Source organism: Chiloscyllium plagiosum, chromosome 6 (assembly GCF_004010195.1).
Source record: "Chiloscyllium plagiosum isolate BGI_BamShark_2017 chromosome 6, ASM401019v2, whole genome shotgun sequence".
In the NCBI taxonomy this organism is placed as follows: Eukaryota; Metazoa; Chordata; class Chondrichthyes; order Orectolobiformes; family Hemiscylliidae; genus Chiloscyllium; species Chiloscyllium plagiosum.
The window spans coordinates 34,636,957-34,660,955 of NC_057715.1; positions in this window are offsets into that span (position 1 = coordinate 34,636,957).

Sequence of the window (23,999 nt, forward strand, 5' to 3'; positions counted from 1 at the left end):
CTGTCGCCCTGGGCTACCTACTCCCTCTGTCACTGCCTGTCGCCCTGGGCTACCTATTCCCATTGTCACCGCATGTCGCCCTAGGCTACCTACTCCCTCTGTAACCACCTGTCGCCCTGGGCTACCTACTCCCACTGTCACCGCCTATCGCCCTGGGCTGCTTATTCCCACTGTTACCGCCCATCGTCCCACTGTTACCGCCCCTGGGCTCCCTACTCCCTACTCCCTACTCCCTCTGTAACCACCTGTTGCCCTAGGCTACCTACTCCCACTGCCACCACTCGTCGCCCTGGGCTACCTACTCCCACTGTCACCGCTCTCGCTGGCTGTTGCCCTTGGTTACGTCCTCCCACTCTCACCCCCTGTTGCTCCGGGCGACCTACTCCCACTCTCACCGCTCGTTGCCCCACGTTACCTGATCCTACTTTTGCCGCCAGTTGCTCCGGCCGACTTGCTCTCGCAGGTCTTCTGCTATGGTGTTGCTCTAGGCCCCCGAGAGATGCCCTCATGAGATTAACATACACTGTGAATCATTTTGGTCACCCTGAACCAAATTAGGAATGATTAATCTCAGGCTGAATGAATTATGTTCCTCAATTTTATTGGCTTCATGATAAATCAAGGAACCGATTATGTTTAGTTGACCTATTTGGGCGGCACGGTGGCACAGTGGTTAGCACTGCTGCCTCGCAGCGCCAGAGATCCGGGTTCAATTCCCGCCTCAGGCGACTGACTGTGTGGAGTTTGCACGTTCTCCCCGTGTCTGCGTGGGTTTCCTCCGGGTGCTCCAGTTTCCTCCCACAGTCCAAAGATGTGCAGGTCAGGTGAATTGGCCATGCTAAATTGCCCGTAGTGTTGGGTAAGGGGTAAATGTAGGGGTATGGGTGGGTTACGCTTCGGCGGGTCGGTGTGGACTTGTTGGGCCGAAGGGCCTGTTTCCACACTGTAAAGTAATCTAATCTAATCTAATCTATTTGGAACTTTTGAGGACTCAGCTGTATTCTGACACTGTAGATAAGATCACACCATCCCTTGCACACACATGGTTCATCCTATCTATGCAAATGAGTCTATGCTTGAGATTTGTGCTCTGGTGTTGAGTGCAGGAAGCAGTTTCATGGTTGCAGGGGGCATGCTCAAACTCTCTGTAATTGTGTTGACAGGAGCATGGTCCAAAATGTTTAAGTTGGTGAAGAAAATATCACTAAATCAAGTGTCATCAAGGAAACAGTGTAATCAATCTTATTAATTAAGTAAATAGAATGAACTAGAAAAGGAGTCAGAATAAGATGCACATAAATACAGGTGAAAGTCAGTACTTTGCCACATATTATGAAAGAATGACAAAAAGCCAATAACTGCTGGAAATGTGAAGCAAGAACAGAAATTACTGGAGAACTTCTGCAGGCCCATCAGCACCCGTGGAGAAAAAAAACACAATCAATCTTTTGGATCCAGTTCATTGGAACCAAAACATTAATTGTTTTCTCTCCACAGATGAAAGAACAACTGTGTTTTTTCACAGATTGTTTAAATTGTCAATGCTAACAGTAAATATATGTGGAAATTCCTGACAGAGAAGACCACTTCAAGAAAGTTTGTGATGGATTGATTTGCCAGTGCACCTATTAATAAAACTCTTCCAAAAATGATGGTTAAACCATCCAATCATTAACAAACATTATGAGGAGCAGAGCAGACCATTGATAGAGAGGATGTCTGATTGTTAAGAAAATAAATGAGCATTTGGTGCAATAATTGACTAAGGTCAACTTCAAGAGATACTTTGGTGATCAAGTCAAAACAGCAGACATGTCTATCTCAGACATCTGACATCAAGCATCAGTGTAATGTAGAAAGCAATATTAGGGTCAATTCAAACAAAACAGTTGGTACACGGCTATTTAGGCCAGCGCGTGGCTAAATGTTTTTAACAAAAGTATTTGGGTATTGCTTAACAGCTGGGGCAGCAGAGTGGCTTAGTGGCTAGCTCTGCTGCCTCAGAGCACCAGAGACTGTGTTTGAGTACATCCTCAGGAGTTTGCACAATCTCCTTGTAGCTGCATGGGTTTCCTTGAGGTGCTTCAGTTTCCTCCCACAGTCCAACAACATGCAGGTTAGGTAGATTGGCCATGGGAAATGGAGGATTGCAGGGATAGGGTGGGACTGAGTAGGACGCTCTTTGGCGAGTCAGTGTAGATTCGATGGGCTGAATGGTCTACTTTCTTACTGTAGGGATTCTATAATACTAAAAGCAAAATGTAACACATTTAAGCTCTGTACAAAATCAGCGCTGGGGGCCAACCACCTTGATACAGCTTGATTAGAAGTGTTGGGATGTTTTCCTTTTAACGAATGACCTGAACTTAATTTAGGAAAGAAAACAGGTCAGATTGTCTGTTAAAAAATAGGATGTTGAAGAAACTCATCAGGTCTGGCAGCATCTGTGGTGAGAGAAACAGAGTTAACATTTTGAGTCTGACATAATTCAATTTAAGAACTACCAGACCTTCTCTGGTAATCTATGTGATTGCTTCAGATTTTCAGCATCTGCAGTATTATGCTTTTATTAGAAAAGACTGTCTGATGGTCTGCAGTCATGATGAGATTGGAAACATTTGGATAGGTTGGTATCTACTATGTAGCCATGCTTGAAGTATTTCTTGCAAGAGTTGCTTCAAGCATTTTTCAAAATATTCCAATTTCAAGCAGACTGCTAAAGCCAATTATATATAAATAAGTACCCAGTCTGAAGGATAAAGAGAGACAGCTTCAGTGTAGGCACAGAAAAAGGAAGCCATTCAATTTTGTTCTCCAGCTCATTTAACCCAAATTGCTACAATGACTAATTGGTGATTGCAGACATCTTTCTTCAAGAGATCGTTTCAATTTTACTCACTCTTAATTGCTGTCAAATCCATATTGGCAAAGGAATGATTTAAACTTTGAGAGTATTGGAAGGAACCATGATTCCTAGTTGCTTAAATCGCTTTCACACACAACTGAGTCTCTCTCTATATCAGTGACTTGGTTTTCTTTATTTTAATTTGTGTGTATCACTTACTTTTACAGCTCTAAAAGTAGATCTGGTACCGCAATCTGGTTTTCAGTGATATTTTGTAGACTTTCTTTTCATTAGTAGTTTTTTTCACCTTTTATTTCACCTTATGTCATCACCATGTAATGAATAATCATTAACTAATAAAGTAAAGCATGTCTTACGTACCAATTGAAATGCCTCTCATATTAACAGACACATGTTGGCAGTGGCTTTTAAGAAGGTAAAAACAAGGACTGCAGATGCCGGAAACCAGATTCTAGATTAGAGTGGTACTGGAAAATCACAGCAGTTCAGGCAGCATCCGAGGAGCAGGAAAATCGATGTTTCGGGTAAAAGCCCTTTATCAGGAATAGAGGCCTTTTGTCAGAAAAGTCAATTTTCCTGCTCCTCCAATGCTGCCTGAACTGCTGTGCTTTTCCAGTACCACTCTAATCTAGAAAGTGATTTTTAAGAATACAAGCCTTTCAATTTATTTAACCACACTGCTTTTACAAGTGAGTATGGAGACTATTACAAAGTACTTGAGATGGTTGGACTGTTCAATGCATCAGTGTTTCCTTTAAGAAGATATATTTAGATTTCTTCAGGCTAATTTTTATCTTTGAAAAGCATTTTGTACCACAAATTCCTGCCGTTAAACATTGGAAAGATTGAAGTCATTTGTTTGCCCACTCCCACAAACTCCACTGGTACAATCCCATCCCCTCAGTCACTACCTCAGGTTACAGTTTCTTTGCCCAATTCACCCTCTGGATCCTGAAACTCATATCTATAACTTTCTCTCCTATGGATGCAACAGTTCTAGTGTTGGCTGGATTATTCTGTTCTCTGAGACATCTGGAACTGTAGTCATCCAACTCTCAGCTTTCTTTATCATGCTCTGTCCCAAGTAGAGTTGGGTGTGTAGGACACGGAGAAAATGTAAACTTAGGTGGGATGATGCATGACAACATGACAATTGCCGTTATTGGTATTTTATCACAAGCGGAACAGGTTTCAGGTGACCCACTGTCCTTAGTACAACTGTGGTCAGAATAGTAGACATTTTTCCTACCACCACTGCACTTTCTAAGTGGAGGGTAGCAAAAGCCCATGGTGAGACTTACCATGGACACATTTACAGTCTGATTTTGGGCTTGGGTGATCTTTCCTCTTTGTCCTCATTGCTCAGTTCTCCTGCCTGATTGGATTTTCCAAGACAATAGCAATGGCCACTACTTGTGACAAAACTGCTCAGACTGAGGAGCAGTCTCCTTTTTAATCAGCTGGTGGTATTGGAGGTTAGACATCCTGCCTCAAGAATGGAAGCCATGACATTGGGTAAAATGTTGCTGGAGCCATGCAAAATGCTATTGTCTTTGAATATCAGATCACATATGACATTCCAGTTGGTGGTTGGAATCCTGTATTAAGTCCTGGTCCAAACCTATGTTGTGGATGTTCCCTTGATGAAAAATAATCTCCCTTTACTTCTGGAAATCCAATCTCCCTTTAAGCAAGCTGAAAGCATTGTTCATTAAAGGGGATGTCTGCCAGTGGTGAGGAGAAATATTTGAGGATAGTATAGACAGCTGAATTTGGTGAAAATGCTGAGTTCTCAATGGGTTGTCAAGCTGGACAAAGTTTGAGATAGGAATTTGTGAGGCCATGGATTGATTTGAACAGGAGTATGGCAAAGCAATTAAGGAATTTAAATCTATACTCTCTCACTTCAGAAGAATAATGGGGGAGCTAATTGAGGTATATAATTTGGTAAAGGAGATTGTTAAAGTGGATGTTTTCTCATGTGGGGTAATCTAGAACTAGAAGGTCGTGGTTTTAGGACAAGGTGCAACTGATTTAAAACAGAGATGAGGAGAAATTACTTTTATCAAATGGTCACAAATCTGTAGAATTTACTTACCAAAATATGGTGGATGCCATGACACTGATTAAATTTAAGGAGGAGATGAACAGATATTTAATTAATAATGGATTGAAGGCTTATGGAGAGAAGGCAAGAAAGTGGAGTTGAAGTCAAGATGAGGTCGACTATGATCGTACTGAAAGGCAGAGCAGGTTTGAGGGGATGGATAGCCTATTCCTGCTCCTAGTTCTAATGTTCATCTGTTTAAGTTGTAATTTTCAATGTTACATTCTACAAGTTTAAATTGGAGGTAAGGGGGATCCACAAGGTAGTTTTGACTTGAGCCCTGAGAAGTGACTGGTGGACAGGTTCCAACATGAAGAGTAGGCGTTTGCTGGGCTTCATGTCATGCAGAGAATAGCAGTTGTGATATTAGTTAGGCGCCTCTCTGTGTTGTGACAAGAGTGCAATCCCACTTTGAAAAATTCAATATGGAGTTGGGAGTAGGATTTAAAAAGATTTGTGATGTGACAAAAAATGTAAGGTCATTAAAGAAGAAAATGTGGTTCAGGATCAATTATAGCGTCCAAAGGCATTTGAGGGATCAAGATTTGGTCAAGATGGGATGATTGGAAAGGTAGTTTTGAGAAGGAAAGGGTTGATACCTCAAAAGAAAACGGTTGCAAAATCTGGAGAAGGTAACGTTAGAAAGGGGATGGAAAAGAAACCATGCGAAAATTCACAGAAATAGAAAGAGAACCTTCAGGGGAATTTGATCTGGTGGAAAAGGGAAATGATTGGTTACCATGGAAGCAGCTAAACAGATGACTCATGTTGCTTGACATGAGCGCCAGATATAACAATGTCATTGAAGCTTGGATTAAAATGTGATGAGTAAATGATGAAGTAAGTAGGCCGGAAGAGAATAGGGGTTTACTGAGGACAGCTCTGAAAGGGAAAACAGAGGTGCAATATGACTGATTTGAGTGACAATCAAAGAAACATTCTTCCTTGATTCAACATACACTTTTATTTGTTTGACTATTCCTTTGTGAAGACTTTTGGGATATATTTAATGGAAAAGATGCGACAAAATCAGAAAATGTAGAAGGAGAAAACAGCCAATCAAATCTATTTTGCTATTCAGTGAGGTCATGGCATATCTCCAGCATCTGCAGACCTCACTGTCTCAGCCCTAGTCTATTCAACCTCTGCCTATAGCTGCAAATCCTCCAACCCTAGCAACATCCTTGTAGATCTTTTTTGAACCCTTTCAAGTTTCAAGTTTCACAACATCTTTCCGAAAGGAAGGAGATCAAAATTGTACACAATATTCAAAAGTGGTCGAGCCAATAACCTGTACAGCCGCAACGTGACCTCTCAACTCATGTAATCAATACGCTGACCAATAAAGGAAAGCATACCAAACACCTTCTTCACTATCTTATCTACCTGCGACTCCACTTCAAGGAGCTATGAATCTGCACTCCAAGGTCTCTTTGTTCAGCAACACTCTCTAGGACCTTACCATTAAGTGTATAAGTCCTGCTAAGATTTACTTTCCCAAAATGCAGCACCTCAAATTTATCTAAATTAAACTCCATCAGCCACTTCTCAGCCCATTGGCCCATCTGGTCAAGATCCTGCTGTAATCTGAGGTAACCTTTTTCACTGTCCAGTACACATCCAATTTTGGTGTCATCTGCAAACTTACTAACTATATCTCTTATTCTTACATCCAAACTATTTATACAAATGATGAAAAGTAGTGGACCCAGCACCGAATCTTGTAGCACATCACTAGTCACAGGCCTCCTGTCTGAAAAACAACCTCTAACACCATCCTCTGTTTTCAACCTTTGAGCCAAGTTAAAAATCACATACCACCAAGTTATAGCCCAACAGGTTTAATTGGAAGCACTAGCTTTCAGAGCACCCAGTCCAACACCGGCAACTCCAAATCATGACCTTTGAGCCAGTTCTGTATCCAAATGGAGAATTCTCCCTGTATTCTAACCTAGCTCACCAATCTCCCATGGAAAACCTTGTGGAATGCCCTACTGAAGTCCATATAGATCATGTCCACTGCTCTGCCTTCATCAATCCTCTTTGTTACTTCTTCAAAAAACTCAAACAAGTTTTGTGAGACATGGTTTCTCATGCATAAAGCCATGTTGACTATCCTAATCAGTCCTCTCTTTTCCAAATACATGTACATTCTGTCCCTCAGCTCCCTGGCTTGTCCTTACCACACTTCTTAAACAGTGGCACCATGTTAGCCAACCTCCAGTCTTCCGCCACCTTACCTGTGACTACCAATGTTACAAATACCTCAGCAAGGGGCCCAGCAATCACTTCCCTAGCCCCCCACAGAGTTCTAGGGTACTCATCCAAGATGGAGGATGGGAAAAAAATTCTGGCTGTAATAGGCTGCTATTTTTTGAGGTATTTGTAGTGTTTGAGGTGATTTCCTCAAATTCTAGGAGCAGCAATTACTGTTTTATATGCTGTTGCATTGTTTTGGAACTTTGGAGAAAAAAAATGTCAAAATAGCAACACTTTTAAAAGGGAGAGGAACAGACAAAGGAAGCACATGGTCAGGCAATGCAGAGAGAGGAAGAAAGAAACCCACACTGCTTACTGATACAGCAGTGAACCTGCACAGTTACTGCCTTTGCTGTTTGAATTCATGTATTGCTGGACATCGGTTTGCATCTCGGAAAATTAACAAACATTGAAATTCACAACTGATTTTGGAGGAACCTGTTTGGGAGAAGTCACAGTACAGAAATAGATAAGTGAATATTTTAAGTGTAGCCTTACAATAAGTCTGCAGTAGTGATTAGAATGGGTTCTTTCTTGATTATATGTTATATTGAGTTTTATCTCCTGATTAAACTTAAAAATATTAGCCATTAGTATCAAGTTAGTCTGGATCAGTGTTTTGTAGAGGAATAAGACAGTGCTATTTTCTGGGTCTGTGGATTGAAAGAAGCAAAAATGGCCTTTAGTAGAGTGATATTATCTTCTTGTTGGATGTGGGAGTTCAGGGAGAGTTTTCGTGTTACTGAGGATTATATCTGCAATAAATGCTGTTGGTTGCGAATCCTATCAGAACAAATGGATTGGTTGGAGAGACAGTTAGAGGCAATGAGGAACTTACAAGGGCAATGGGATGTGATGGATGGCAGTTATAGGAAGGGAGAAAAGTTACAGATACAGTCAGGTAGATGGGTTAACTACAGGAAAGGTATGAGAGGTAGACAGCCAGTGCAGGAGTCTTCTATGGCTATCCTGATTTCAAATATGGATGTTGTTTTGGAAAATGTAGGGGGTGATGGATTCTCAGGGGAATGTAGCACGAACAGCCAAGTTTCGGTATCGAGACTGGCTGTAACTCAATGAGGGGTACATCGGGTTTCAAGAGATCATGTGTGTTAGGGGACTCTCTAGTCCAAGGCACAGACAGAGGTTTCTGTGGCCAGTAGTGAAAGATCAGAATGGTGTGTTGTCTTCCTGGTGCCAGGATCAAGGATACCTCAGAGAGGGTGCAAAATGTTCTCAAGGGGGAGAGGGACCAGCAGGAGGTCAATGTACACATTGGAACCAACAACATATGAAGGGAAAAAGATGAGATTCTGAAGTGATGATATGGAGAGTTAGCCCAGAATTTAAAAAGGTCTGCATGGGTAGTAATATTTGGATTACTCCCGGTGCTGTGAGCTAGTGAGGATAGGAATATGAGGACAGAGCAGATGAATACATGGCTGAGGAGCTGGCGTGTGGGAGAAGGATTCACATTTTTGGATCATTGGAATCTCTTCTGGGGTAGAAGTGACCTGTACAAGAAGGACAGATTGCACCTGAATTAGAATGGGACTAATATACTGGCAGGGAGATTTGCTAGAGCTGCTCAGTAGGATTTAAACTAGTAAGGTAGTGGGAAGGTTGGACCCAGGTAGATTATGAGGAAAGAGATCAATCTGAGACTGGTACAGTTGAGAACAGAAACGAAGCAAACCATCAGGGCAGGCAGGGACAAAGCAGCGAACAAGGTAGGACTGATAAATTAAACTGCATTTATTTCAATGCAAGAGTCCTAACCGGGAAGGCAGATAAACTCAGGGTATGGTTAGGAACATGGGACTGGGATATCATAGCAATTACAGAAACATGGCTCAGGGATGGATAGGACTGGCAGCTTAATGTTCCAAGATACAAATACTACAGGAAGGACAGAAAGGGAGGCAAGAGAGGAGGTGGAGTGGAGTTTTTGATAAGGGATAGCATTACAGCTGTGCTGAAGGAGGATATTCCTGGAAATACATCCTGGAAGTTATTTGGGTGGAACTGAGAAATAAGAAAGGGATTATTACCTTACTGGGATTGTATCATTGACCTCCGAATAGTCAGTGGGAAATTGGAAACAAATTTGTAAGGAGATCTCAGTTATCTGTAAGAATAATAGGGTGGTTATGGTAAGGAATTTCAACCATCATCCAAGCTATTACTGGCTGAACTGGATGCTAGTTGAAATAATTCCACAGAGAATAGTATTTTGTCACTGAGTCACCCTTTATTTATTATGCATAGTACTTGATGTTGGTCTGGCTTACTCAAAGCCAGCTCTCAGAATGAACAGAACCTCTGACACTTCTGTTTATATCTGTCAGCCAGGGCTCCCTGATTGGTCTGGCATAACAGTCTCAGTCAGAGAATTCATACTTTATGTTGCCCAGCTGGCTGACCTCATTACAGTCACTGCAACCTTCCCCCTTTAGGTTCAGGGACGTAGGACTGTTCTTTTTCATGTAGTCTCTCCTGGAGTATATTCGCACTGGGTCCGGTTCCTCTGATCCAGCCTCAGATAGGGGCAGCTTGTACCAGACTGTAACCTCCCAGTCTGGAGAGTCTTAGAAGAAATTCATGTTCTTCTTCAGGCAGTAAAGGCATCTAGGCTGCAATATCTGCAATGTCTATCTCAGACTCCAAGATTTCTTTGGTGCTGGACATATTGGGAGAACTGACAGACAGTTTTGCTCCTGTCCCATTTGTGAGTTTGCAGCTTTCATGTGGTCCACATGCTTGTGCAGGACTACCTCACCTACCCAACCTATGTATATCACATGACATGACCTCACGTCCACCATGCCTATTACTCTTGTCAGACCATTTCCATGGTTTTAATACCAAACTTCATCTCTTGAAGTAAAGTGTCGCACACGTTTAGAGAAGTCTTGTGTCTGGCTTTGACATTCCTGATGCTGTTTCACCCTCCCCTCTAGGCTGTTTCTTTCAGCCTACCTTCAAAGTTTGGATTGTTGTTTCCACAAGACTTTTGTATGATAGATGGTGTGGAGCTATCCTTATATGCCGAATGCCATTTGACTTTAGGAAATTCTCTACAGATACATGATGGCCCATTTTCCGTGACCAACACTTCTGGGAGTCCATGTGTTGCGAAAGATGCGTGCAGGTTTTCTATTGTTGACCCAGTGTTTGACAAATGAACCGTGTGCACATCCAACCACTTTGAATAGGCATCCACAATGACAAAGAATATTGAGCTCTTGCAAGTGCTGGCATGGTCAACGTACAGCTGAGTCTCGGTTTTACCCGGTGAATCTCACTCTTGTCGTCACTGGAGTAATTCCACAGAGACTGGTATTGTGTCACCAAATCACCCTTTATTTACATGTGCAGAAAATTGACACCAGTCCAGCTTCCTTTGAGCCAGCTCTCAGAGTGAACAGAACCTCTGACACTCCTGCTTATATCTGGCAGTTTCCCAGTTTGGACCAGAAGTATAGCCCCAGTCAGGGAAATCATATTCTGTAAGGTCCACCTGGTTGATCTTGTTATAATCACTACACTGGCTTATTATAATTTATTCTTGAGGACCACCCCCCAATCTCTTTGCGCTGCAGCTTTCTGCACTTCCTCTTATCGAAAAAAATTTCAAATTTAAATCGTTTCTGTCTAAGTTCGTAACCCATGTTATATTCCATTTTCCAAAAATTTTGCACACTCACTATCCATAACCCATGTTATATTCCATTTTCCAAAAAATTTGCACACTCACTGGACCTGTCTATCTGCAGACTCTATGTCATTTTCAATACTTGCCTTCCCAAGTTTTTTTTTGTGTTATCCACTTACCTCATCCATGTCATTAAAAGTGTCATAACTAATTGTGACCTCAGCACTAATCCCTGGGGCACACAGTTAGGTACAAGTTGCCATTATGAAAATGCCCCAGTTATCAGAACACTCTGCCTTCTGTTAATTAACCAATTGTCTTTCCATGCTGATATACTAACCCCAATGCAGTGGATCTTAAATTTAACTAACTTTATGTGCAGAATCTTAAGAAACACGTTTTGGTAATTCAAACATATTACATCTAATGGTTTGCTTTTATCAATCTTGCTTTATACCTCCTCAAATAACTAATAAATTTGTCAGGCTTGTCAGATCTGCTTCATGAAGCCATGCTGATTTTGCTTGATTAGATTATGTATTTCTAAATGTTCTTCAATTTCATTAATTTAAAATTTTCACAATAATAGGTTCCAAGATAACTGGCACATAATTAAGTATATTTCTATGTCCCTCCCTGTTTAAGTAAGCATGCTATATTGGCAGCTTTCCAATCTTCTGGGACATTTTCAGAATCTAAGGATGCCAGTGCATCCATTATTCTCTTTAACTGCTTCCTTTAACATTCTACAATGTCGACCATAAGGCCTATGAGACTTATTAGTTTTTATCACTGTTTGTTTCTCTGGTACTTTTTCTTTGATGATCATCATTGTGTTTATTTCCTGTCCCACTGGAACAGTGCCCTTCCAGCCCAACATTGGTGTCTATATTCCAAGAACTGAAACCAGTCTTTAAGCCATGCATTTAACTGCTCGATTTTATTTACCCAGTGTTTCTTTGCCCATGGTTCTGTCCATGTTCCAGGCGTTATCACCTTGGAGGTTTTGTTTTTCACTTTTGGTCCTGACTACTCAAAATCATTCAGCAGGATCTTTCTTCCAGTCCTATCATTGTCATTAGTGACAATGTGATGATGATTACTGGGTACCTCCCCTCCTTCTCCAAGTTTCTTTCCTGCCTCATTGAGATGTCTTTAACTCTGGGTAGACAGGAAAAAACACCTTCAGAAATAAGACACATGATATTTTCCAATACTATGTTTCTACTTCCTCCCCACTGCTTGCATAGCACCCTGTATCATGGTGCAATAGTCAGTTCACTCACCCTCCTTGCTGTCCACATTCTCATCCAGACAGCTTCTAAGAACCTCAAAATTGTTTGGTAATTACAAGGCCAGAGTCACCTAAAAAAACTAACCCCGAGATCCCTATACCTTTTTCACCTACAATCAAATATTGATCACAGACCAAGTTTGAATGATCTAATATGACCACCTCCTAAGAACACTGTCCAGGTAACTTGCCCTTCCCTGATATGGTACAATTTCCCAAGCTCAGACTCCACCTTCTCAATATAGATTCAAAGTTCCTCAAGGTGCAATAATTTGTGACATATGTGTTCACTGTGGATCACCTTAGTGTCCAGCAGCCCCTATGGGCTGCATTTGCAACATATCACCTAATCTACCATTGCTACGATATTTTATTTCAGTTATTAATTAAAGTACTAGCGACCCTGCTCTTCATACTTGAGGAGCCGCCCACTTGTATTTTATTCCTTTTTTTATCAACTAGCTTCAATTTTGTACCTATTTTAAGAAGCTTATTTTAAGGAAAAAAGGATGTGAGACCTAACTATAAACTAAAGAATAAACTAAAATAATGCTAAATCAGTGTAAGTTTCTATGTTGGTTGTTGGATTTAAAATAAATGACCTGTGTAAATTCAAGATAGGTTTGACACAAAACATTTCATGTACATCCAAACTATGCTTCTTTCCTATTGACTCATGTGCAGAAAAAAATGGCTTATTTATTATTTTCAAAATATCAAACTTGTTTGCTGACAAGTCCAAATTTAATATGGTACTGCACCTATCATAGAGAAATATGAAAAAGCTTTTGCACAATAAAAATTGAATGGTGTTAGCAGGATGAAACATAAGCTTAAAAAGTACATTTCATCTGCCACAGTTTTATTCTTACGAACTAAAGAAAGATGAATGCTAACATAAGATATTTCCAAAGTGTTCAGCATCTGGTACATATAACTGAGAAACCCAATTCGATGGAGTATAATGATGAGGCAAACAGTCAGAAGGGTTATCAAATTGAGCTTGGTACTGTTGTCATGCAGCATTTATGTTCAGAAACAATATTATCTGGGTGTTTAAGGCTGTTTGCAACATTCATTCATGAAGAAGATTGGTGCAAAATTTAGTGAGCAGAGGTGAGAGTTGTGATTTGGTTATACCAGCTTATTTACAGTGATTTAACAGCTTGGTTTGGGGCACTGATGGATTTGAGATCAATTTCATGCATTTAAAGCATGACTTTGAAGAGAATCATACACCAGTGATTTTTTTTTTTTGCTTGTGCTCTTTAAAAACTGTCAATTAGATTTTGGTTTTCTTAACTGCTGTGTGTCAGCTCATAAATTAGTTTAAAACGCAAGAGGCAGTGACTTGAATGGCAATAGTGTGCCCATCAACCAACTGCAGTTAAGTTAAATATTCAGTTTCAGGTATTAGCTCAAGTCTATTATAAATCTAAACATAATTGCAAAAGCTGTTTATTCAGCTATTGCTGTTATCACTCAACTGAAATATAGTGTTGCTGGATTTATCCTTACTATACACAAAGACTACTCTCATATGGGCTTCACACTGATGATTTATGGTCTTTGCACTGATGCCTGTCTGGCACTTCATTGGGTCAACACGCAAAGCATTACTGATAACAGAACTATTCTAACTTTAATGATAACAAGTAAAGTTAGGAGATTTTAAAAGAAGAATCTAGTTTATTATTGACTAAGAAACACCAGCATCCTTCAAAAATCGGAACAGATTTTTTTGAGTAAAAACGTTTTGAATTACATTGTATTCTGTAAACTGTCTGATTTGAACTGGGAACAATCTGTGCTAGCAAAATCCATTTAGAACATCAGTACTAAACAGTATTAGCCAACTGAAGTCAGGAAAATGCTATCAGTCTTGCATAATATTTTTAACATGTAAACCACAAGTGAATCTGGATGAATATGATTTGCATGTTTTAATGTAACAGATTTCTTTTAATTATGGTTGTGCAATAAAGTATGTTTGATTGATTTAGTTTGTCAACCAAGCCTTTTGAGTTTTGCTGCTTTGTCATCTTAAGGCACAGCAAATTACTCATTAAAATCCAATATGATAATTCTCCTCAAAACTTCACGCGATAGAATCCTGTTGTTTACATAAGAACATTAGAACAGGGAGCAGGAATAGACCATCTGGCCCTTTGAGCCTGTCCCGCCATTCAATAAGATCATGGCTGGTCTTTTCACAGCCTCAGCTCCACTTACCCGCCCTCTCACTGTAACCCTTAATTCCTTTGCTGTTCAAAAAACTTATCTAGCTCAGCTTTAGTAGTAAATAATGAGAAAACCTTAGCTACTTCACTTGGCAGGGAATTCCATAGATTCAGAACCCTCTGGGTGAAGAAGTTCTTTCTCAGTTCAGTCCTAAATCTGTTCCCCCTTATTTTGAGGCTGTGCCCTCTTGTCCTAGTTTCAATGAAATGGAAATGAAAACATCTTCTGTACTTCTATCTTATCCATTCCTTTCACAATTTTATATGTTTCTATATGATTCCCCTCATTTTTTTGAAATTCCAATGAATGTAATCCCAGCCTATTCAGTCTCTCCTCATAAACCAACCACCTTAACTCCGGAATCAACCCTGCTCTCTCTAGTGCCAGTACATCCTTTCTCAAGTAAGGAGATCAAACCTGCATGGAGTACTCCAGGTGTGGCCTCACCAGCACTCGATACAGCTGCAACATAAGCTTTCTGCCTTTAAACAATTCTTTTAGCAATGAAGGACAAAATTCCATTTGCCTTCTTAATTACCTGTTGCACCTGCAGACCAACCTTCTGGGATTCATGCACAAAGATACCCAGGTCCCTCTGCACAACAGCATGCTGCAACTCATCTTAGTGTCATCTCCAAAACTTTGACACACTACACATGGTCTCCAATTCCCAATCATCTATGAAAGTTATGAATAAGTGTGATCCCAACACTGATCCCTGAGGCACACAACTAGTTACTGATTGCCAAACAGAAAAGCAATCATTTATCCCCACTCTTTGCTTCCTGTTGGTTAACCAATCCTCTATCCATGCTAATACATCACCTGTAACCCTGCATCTTTATCTTATGCAAAAGACTTTTTTTGCGAGACGTTGTTGAATGCCTTTTGGAAATCATGGTGCAGCACATCTACTGGGTCCCCATTGTCCACGGTGCTCATAATATCTACATGGAATTCTAGTTGATTAGTTAAGTGTAACCTTCCTCTCATGAACCCATGCTGCATCTGCCCAACTGATAAATTTCCATCTAGATGCCTTGCTATTTCTGCCTTGATAATAAACTCAAGCATTTTTTCCACTACAGACCTTAAGCCTAACCTGTCCATAATTCCCCATCTTTTGACTGCCTCTTTTCTTAAACAGTGGTGTTACATTTGTTGTCTTCCAATCTGCTGGAATTACCCCAGAAACCAGTGAATTTAGGAAAATTACTACATTTACTACTTCTCCCACCATCTCTTCTCGTACCCTGGCATGCATTCCATCAGAATGTCTACCCTTAGCTCCATTAACTGTCCACACTACTTCTTTCATGATAATGATTGTTTTTAGGTCCTCACTTACCTTCGTCTCTTTGTCAATTACTGGCATGTTATTCGTGTCCTCCACTGTGAAGACTGACAAAATATTATTCAATGCTCCGGCCATATCTGATAATTATCTATTGGATAATCCTAGTTTTAAAAAAAACTTGGAATTTCAAAATAGGGAAAAAACAAAACTACTTTCATTCTCCTGTGCCATAACAGAATTGGTACTTCTCGATTTTCTAGATAGTTACATCAAATCTATATCAACTTTGATCTGAGCTTTCCAGAAGAATAAAAGGCTACGTACAGTATCATGATACATACGTAAAAAAGAGTTCAATATCAGAAGCTTTTTGAGGGTAACAGGCTGCATTCCTACATTTCCTTACTTTGTATTGAAAGGTGGATCTGCTATATTTCACCTTTTTACACAATTGTCAATATTTTGGATCGGATCACCAAAGTTATGATAAACAATGGTCTGGGAAAAATAATTATTTTGTTAAAAGAGAAAACTTTGTTTGATATCAAGGAATTATTCAGAGAAAAAAAGCCACATTATTACACAATTTTTAAACAAACACATTAAAACTTTACTGGACAAAGTTACAACAGTAATACAATCTACAATATGCACACAACTTATATTCTAACATCCAGAATTAAACGGAGGTAAATTAAGTGGCTTGGTGGCTGTTTACAGTGCCAGGAACATGGTTCAATTCCAGCCTCAGGTGACTGTATAGGGTTAATATGTTTTCCATATGTCTGTGAGGGTTTCTGTTAGGTGCTCCAGTTTCCACCCATGTCAATATTATGGTGAAGAAAGCATACCAATGCTTCTACCTCCTCAGAAGGCTAAGGAAATTCAACATGTCCACAAGAAAGCAACCTAACTGGATGCATCACAGTTTGGTATGGCAACTGCCCTGCCCAAGATCACAGAAATTTACAAACCATTGTGAAAGTAGGCCAGTCCATCACACAAACCAGCATTCCTTCCATTGACTCCATCTATACTTCCTGCTGCCCTCGGGTAAACAACCAACAAAATCAAAGGTTCCTCCTACCCCTGCTGTACTCTCTTCCACCCTCTTCCATCAGGCAGAAGATACAGAAGTTTGAAAACATGTACTGACAGATTCAAGAACTGATTATTCCCCACTGTTATTTTATATTAGAGTTAATCTTTCTCAGTACATTCTTTGTAGCTACAACACTATATTCTGCATTCTGTTCGATTACCCTGATGTACTGATGTACTTATGTAAGGTATGAATTGCCTGAATAGCATGCAAAACAATACTTCTCACTGTATCTCAGTGTATGTCACAATAATACATGAAATAAAATCATGGTTCCCCATGATAGACTCATTCAGAAAGTAAGGAGGCATGGGATAAAGAAAGTTTGGCTTTCTGGATAGAGAATTGGCTGGCCCATAGAAGACAGAGGGTGGTAATAAATAGGAAGTATGCAGCCTGGAGCCCAGTGACCAGTGGTGTTCCGTGGGGATCTGTTCTGGGACCTCTGCTCTTTGTGGTTTTTATAAATAACTTAGAAGAGTTGGTTAGTAAGTTTGCCAATGACATAAAGGTTAGTGGAGTTATGGATAGTGTGGAGGGCTGTTGGAGGATGTAATGGGACATTGACAGGTTGCCGAGCTGGGCTGAAAAGTGGCAGATGGAGTTCACCTTGGAAAAGTGTGAAGTGATTCATTTTGGAAGGTCAAATTTGACTGCAGATTACATGATTAAAGGCAGGATTCTTGGTGATGTGGAAGAACAGAGGGATCTTGGAGTCCATGTCCATAGATCCCTCAAATTTGCCAACCAATTTGATAGGGTTGTTAAAAAAAAGCGTATGGTGGGTTGACTTTCATTAACAGGGGATTGAGTTTTAAGAGCTGCGAGGTTTTGTTGCAGCTCTATAAAGCCCTGGTTAGACCACAGTTAGAATATTGTGTTCAGTTCTGGTTGCTTCATTTTAGGAAGGATGCAGAAGCTTCAGAGAGAATGCAGAGGACATTTACCAGGATGCTGCCTGGACTGGAGGGCACGTCTTATGATGAAAGTTTGAGGAAGCTAAGGCTTTTCTCAGTGGAATGAAGAAGGATGAGAGGTGACTTGATAGAGGTGTACAAGATGGTAAAAAGCATAATTAGAGTGGATAGCCAGATACCTTTTCCTAGGACAGAAATAGCTATCACAAGGGTGCATAATTTTAAGGTGATTGAGTGAAGCTTCAGGGGAGATGTCAGAGGTAGGTTCTTTATGCAGAGAGTGGTGGATGCGTGGAATGCACTGCCAGCAGTGGTGGTGGAATCAGATACATTAGGGACATTTAAGCAACTCTTGGATAGGCACATTGATGATAGTAAGATATAAGATATGTAGGCTAGTTTGATCTTAAAGTAGGATAAAAGGTCAGCACAACCTTGAGAGCTGAAGGGCCTGTACTGTGCTGTACTGTTCTATGTTCCCAAAAATGTGCAGGTTAGTTGGATTGGCTATGCTAAATTGTCTATAGTGTCCAGGAATGTGTAGGCTAGATGATTAGCCATACTAAATGTGGGGTTATAGGGATAGGGTCGGCGCTCAGGGGATTGGGATGCTTTTCAGAGGGTCATTGCAGACTTTATGCACTGTAGGGAGTTTATGGTTCTAAATATGTGGTTAAACACCTGACAGAACATAGCAAGTGTAGTCAAGACTAATCTTTGGACTTCTTTGCAATGTTCAGTCCTTTATGTGGGCCAAGATTCATTAAAAGTTTGCAAGGAATTCTAATTCTTATCTTGCAGATATCTAGCTTCTTTCTTCCTCACAGATTGCCTTGATGACTGCCCATTGACACATCATCTCTTTTCCTGTGACTATACGCCCTTGCATTCTAAACACAGCAGGCTCTCAGGCACAACTCTCAGGCACAACTTGAACTCCTCCGCAGACAGTAAGCTTCACCAATCCAGAATAGCCCTGGGTTTCTCGGAGTTCTAAATTCCTCAGTTATTCAAAACAAATACTGCTTATAGGCTTCTTTTGCTCCACCCTCTTTGTAATAGCATTCTTCCAAGCCCCTGACAAGTCCTAACTCCTATACTTTATTGCATTTATTGGCTTTCAAGATTTCTACAGTGAGGTAATTGCATCAAGTTGTCAAACTTCCCTGGGATTTATTCCTGACTCCTTTTACACAGAACCAGTAGGATTCTGTCACCTTCTCAGCAGCACAACTACCAGTATTCCTTCCTCCAGCATTCTCTGTTCTTCCTTCACTCTCCCTCAGTAACCTACTGACTACCAGCAAAGTGTTCAAACTTGAACTGCCTTGAGTGACCTATTTAAAATATTGCAACAAGCCACGCTCTTTTTTTTAGATTACTTACAATGTGGAAACAGGCCCTTCGGCCCAACAAGTCTACACTGACATGCAACCCACACCCCTACATTTACCCCTTCACCTAACACTACGGGCAATTTAGCATGGCCAATTCACCTAACCTGCACATTTTTGGACTGTGGGAGGAAACCGGAGCACCCGGAGGAAACCCACACAGACACGGGGAAAATGTGCAAACTCCACACAGTCAGTCGCCTGAGGCGGGAATTGAACCCGGGTTCTCTGGCGCTGTGAGGCAGCAGTGCTAACCACTGTGCCATCATACCACATATTGCTGTGCATAACTGAGTATAACAACATTGGAATGCCATGTTTCTTGAACACTACAACATTCACAGATTTCTGGCTTACACAATACAAATCGACAGAACAAAAAGAATTTCATCACAAGTAACAAACATCAAAGCTTCACCCAAGACTGCTGCAAGCAGACAGTGTTAAATATTCCTTGAATGACATTCAAACAATGTTCTGGTCTAAAAACTGATTGATACAAGCAAAAGTGATGTAAGAAAGAGAGAAAAAAAATGTTCGAACAAAGAATTGTTGGGTATAGAATGCACTGCCTGGAAATATGAAGGCTGCAGGTTCAGTTGAAGCTTTCAAGAGAGCTTTGGACTTTTTTATGGATTGTAGGAGAATTTAGGAGATTGGTACTAGATAATAGAGCTGGATTAGATACTAGAACTGATGCAAGCACAGTAGTCTGAATAGCTTCTTCAATACTGTAATAATTCAGGAATGTGTGACATGGAGCTCTGCCCAGCTATATCCTCTGTTTATTTCAAGTTAGGACTTATGAAGAAAGAAAAGCTATCCTGTTGTTGACCATTCTTAACATAATCATCCTAAAAAAGGAAATGAGCACTCACAACAGAATTTAAACTATAACACATATTGTATCATAACAATTTTCATTTCAGAAATCCACGTGTTGATTGAGGCCTCAGAACCTACAATAAACAGACTTCAAACCTTCTATGGGAATGCCATCAAGTATCAACTATAAAATATTCTAAAACATCATTATCTATAAAGCATGCAATCTGGACATACAAAGGTGATCAAATATAAATCTAAGCAAAACTAAAACAGCAATTCAATTGGGGAATTTCAAGTCTCTATACTAATGTTAGAACTGACATTTATGACAACCTCTGAGCCTATCAATGACATGATTACCTTGCAATCATTCTCTGATCTATGTTAATACAAAAAAGCACAATTTAATTAATCAATGGAACTGCAGAAGATTTTGTAATGTAATTACATTAAGTAATAATGCTATCATACACAATCATTATATACTAACATTAACCAGTGAAATTCTAAAGTAAATCACTCTCCAAAAGTACTTCATGATGAAAGCACAGTACAACAGCGCTCAAGGCAACTGAAACAGAAAGCGAATTGTTCACATAGAATTCAGTCCATCTCCAGAGAGTAGCAAAGCAAAGTACTCAAAATGGACTGTTGATATCCATTTTTGACTTTACCAGATCACAGCTTAATTTTCAAAACATTGAGTCTGAAGGGATTTATAACACTATGGTTACAAGGTAAATGAAGAGGCTAAATTATAGCTGGATGATGGTAAGAAGACCTTTAGATCTTCATAATAATTCAAAACAACTCTAAAGAAAGAAATGCCAGGTTATGCAAGATGCAGTATTGAATATAACTCATAGAAAATTATAATACTTATGACAGTCAGAAATCCAAGCATTTTTAATAAAATGCAGTGCTGAAAACTTTATTTAATCCTCAAGGCAATGAGAGATTTGTCAGGTAACAGTGTCTTGTCCAATGCAAAACAAAATCCAAATTATCGCAAGATTTGACTGTTAAAGCATAACATGCCTGCAGAACAAATTCTTGTGACATTTATTCAACAGTGATGACATGGTTAACATCAAATATGATTCCATTATGAATTTGAAAGAATTTTCACATAACTAGTAACTCTCACATTTAACAAGGTATTTGAAAACACATCAGACCAATAAGTTGCTTTGGAAGATAATTAATATTATTTTATAGGCAACAGTTTGCAAACCTACCAACCTTTATCCACCAATTTCTATTACCTAATTTGAGACATTTTAACTTGAACCTCTAATTCTAAATGTAAAAGCATAAAAAAATAAGAGTAGCAATCAGCCTTTGGTCCTTCAAGCCTGCCCCACCATTCATTGTTATCAGACTTGATCCTACATCTCAATGGCATAATCCCACATTTTTTTCACAGACCCGTTTGATGTTTTTAAAATCTGAAAATGTATCCATCTCAGCTCCTGAACTCATTAATGCTTAGTTAAAACATGGACAAAAGCTGAATTCCACAGGTGAGCTGAGAATGACAGCCCTTGACATTGAGGCTGCATTCGATAGTGTGGCATCAAGGAACCTGAGCAAAACTGAAGTCAACAGATATCCAGGGGCAAACTTTCCACTAGTTTAAGTCATACCTGGCACATAGGAAGATGGCTGTGGTTGCTGAAGGTCTGTCATCTTAGCTCCAGGGCATCTCTGCAGAAATTCCTCAGGTTAGTGACCTGAGTTCAACCATCTTCAACGTTTCATCAATGACCTTACTTCCATCACAAAGTCAGAAGTGGGATGTTCACTTATGATTGCGTAATGTTCAGCACCATTTACAAATCCTCAGATACTGAAACGGTCCATGTTCAAATGTAATGATCTTGATAATATCCAGGCTTAGGTTAAAAATGGCAAGTAACATTTGCATTACACAACTGCCAGGCAATGACTATCTCCAATAATAGATAACCCCCTTAGCATGCAATATGTTACCATCACTGAATTCCCCACAACTCAACTGGCCTTGCCATATAAACAGTGGCTATAAGAGCTGCTCAGAGTCTAGCAAGACTGTAGTGAGTAACTTACCTCCTGACTCCTTTTTTGACCATCTACCATTACAAGATTCAAGTCAGGAGTGTGATGGAATGCTCCCACTTGCCTGTATGGAAGCTGCTCCAATAACATTCAAAAAGCTTGACACCATCTGGGCCAAAGCAGCCTGCTTGATTGGCATCATATCCACAAGCATTCATTTCCTCCATTACCAATGCTCAGTAGTAGCAGTGTGCACTATCAAAACATACACCGCAGAAATTCACCGAAGACCTTGCACAGTTCCTTCCAAACCTGTGATCACTTCTATCTATCAGGACAAGAGCAGTGGATACATGGGAACACCACCTGCAAGATCTCCTCGAAGCTACTCATCATCTTGACTTGGAAACATATTGTCATTCCTTCACTATCATTGGGTGGCAACCTTGGAATTGCCTTCCTTAATGGCATAGCGGGTCTGCCTACAGTACATGAACTGCAGTTCAAGAAGGCAGCTCACCAACACCTTCTCAAGGATAGATCGGCACAGGCAACATATGCTGGCCATCCAACAAAGCTCATGTCCCACGAGTGAATAAAAAGAAAATCACTTAGTGAATGTATTCAGTGCCTTATCCTTCACAGTCTTCTGTGGTACAGAATTCCATACGTGCACTAACTGGTCCACTCTATATCCTGAGACTGTGTTCTCTTCAACCAGGGAAAAAGCCTCACTGTTAAAATTTGATGCGTTATAGCTTGTATTTAACTTTGAATATAATCTATAAGGGGGGGGGGGGGAGGGGGGGCGGGGGGCTTCACAATAATAGTAGTAGAGCAGAATGCAGCCAAACAAATGTTAGATTATTGTTTTACTTAACAAACCTTTAATCTGAAGATTAGCTTGAGTTGCAACAACGCTAAGAGGCAGCTTATCAATTATGTGACACCGTTGCCATGTTCTGCAAATGGATCTCTTTTTAGATTATTTTATGCCATTGCCAATGGGCCTGTAACAATAGAGTAAATGGCATAAATTAATATTAATTTAAAAATTAATTGATCTCTGAATTCAATAATTTGCTGATTGCTTTCAACAGCATATAAATTATTAAAATAATTTCATATGTACTTTGTAATAAACATAGCAATTCACCATATATTTCCCACAGACAAGTTCTTAATGTCCAAGTTTTAATCTTTATTCTTCACATCACAATCTTCATGATATTTGTAAGCTTTTAATGTTTTATTTTCAAAGGTTATATAAGCAGATGTAACTTATAAAGGGAGAATCAGCTGAAAAGAATTACATTGAAAGAAGGTATGAGAGAGGAATTAAGATAAACTAAAGGTGTAAAAGAATATTTGCACATGAGATAAGAAAGATACCCATTGAAGCAAAGCTGTTTAAACAAATCCAAAAGTAAAGGTAAAAGTAAAAAGCTCCCCCCAACCCCACCTCCACCCCTGAAAAAGAGTTTTACCTGAAATGTTGACTTCTCCACCACCTGATGCTGCCTGGCTTGCTGTGTTCTTTCAGCCTCCTGCTTATCCACCTTGGATTCCAGCATCAGCAGTTTTTTTTAAAGAAAAATTCAGTATTAGAAGCAAAAAAGAAGTGTACTCTGGAGTTGTACATTGTGAAAGATGGGCTTACATGCAAACAGCACTCTGCAAGTTGCACAGCAACCCTGAAGAATCTACTAAAGTTATATCCTGGAAGAGAGGTAGCAGTGAAATAAATCAAGAACAAAAACAAAATGCACAACATGAAATGAAACAGGAAATGCTAAGCAACATTTGACAGGCAGACTGGATTTGTAGGCAGAGAAACAGAGCTAAAAGTTCAGGTCAATAACCTTTCGCCAGGCTGGGAATATTGGGTGGATTGGTTGGGATAGCAATGAGTTTACAAGAAGAAAATGACTACTTGCCTTGTCCAATACTGTGAAAGATAAAGTGCTCTTGACAAGAAAAACATGATGGAACATCACAAGTA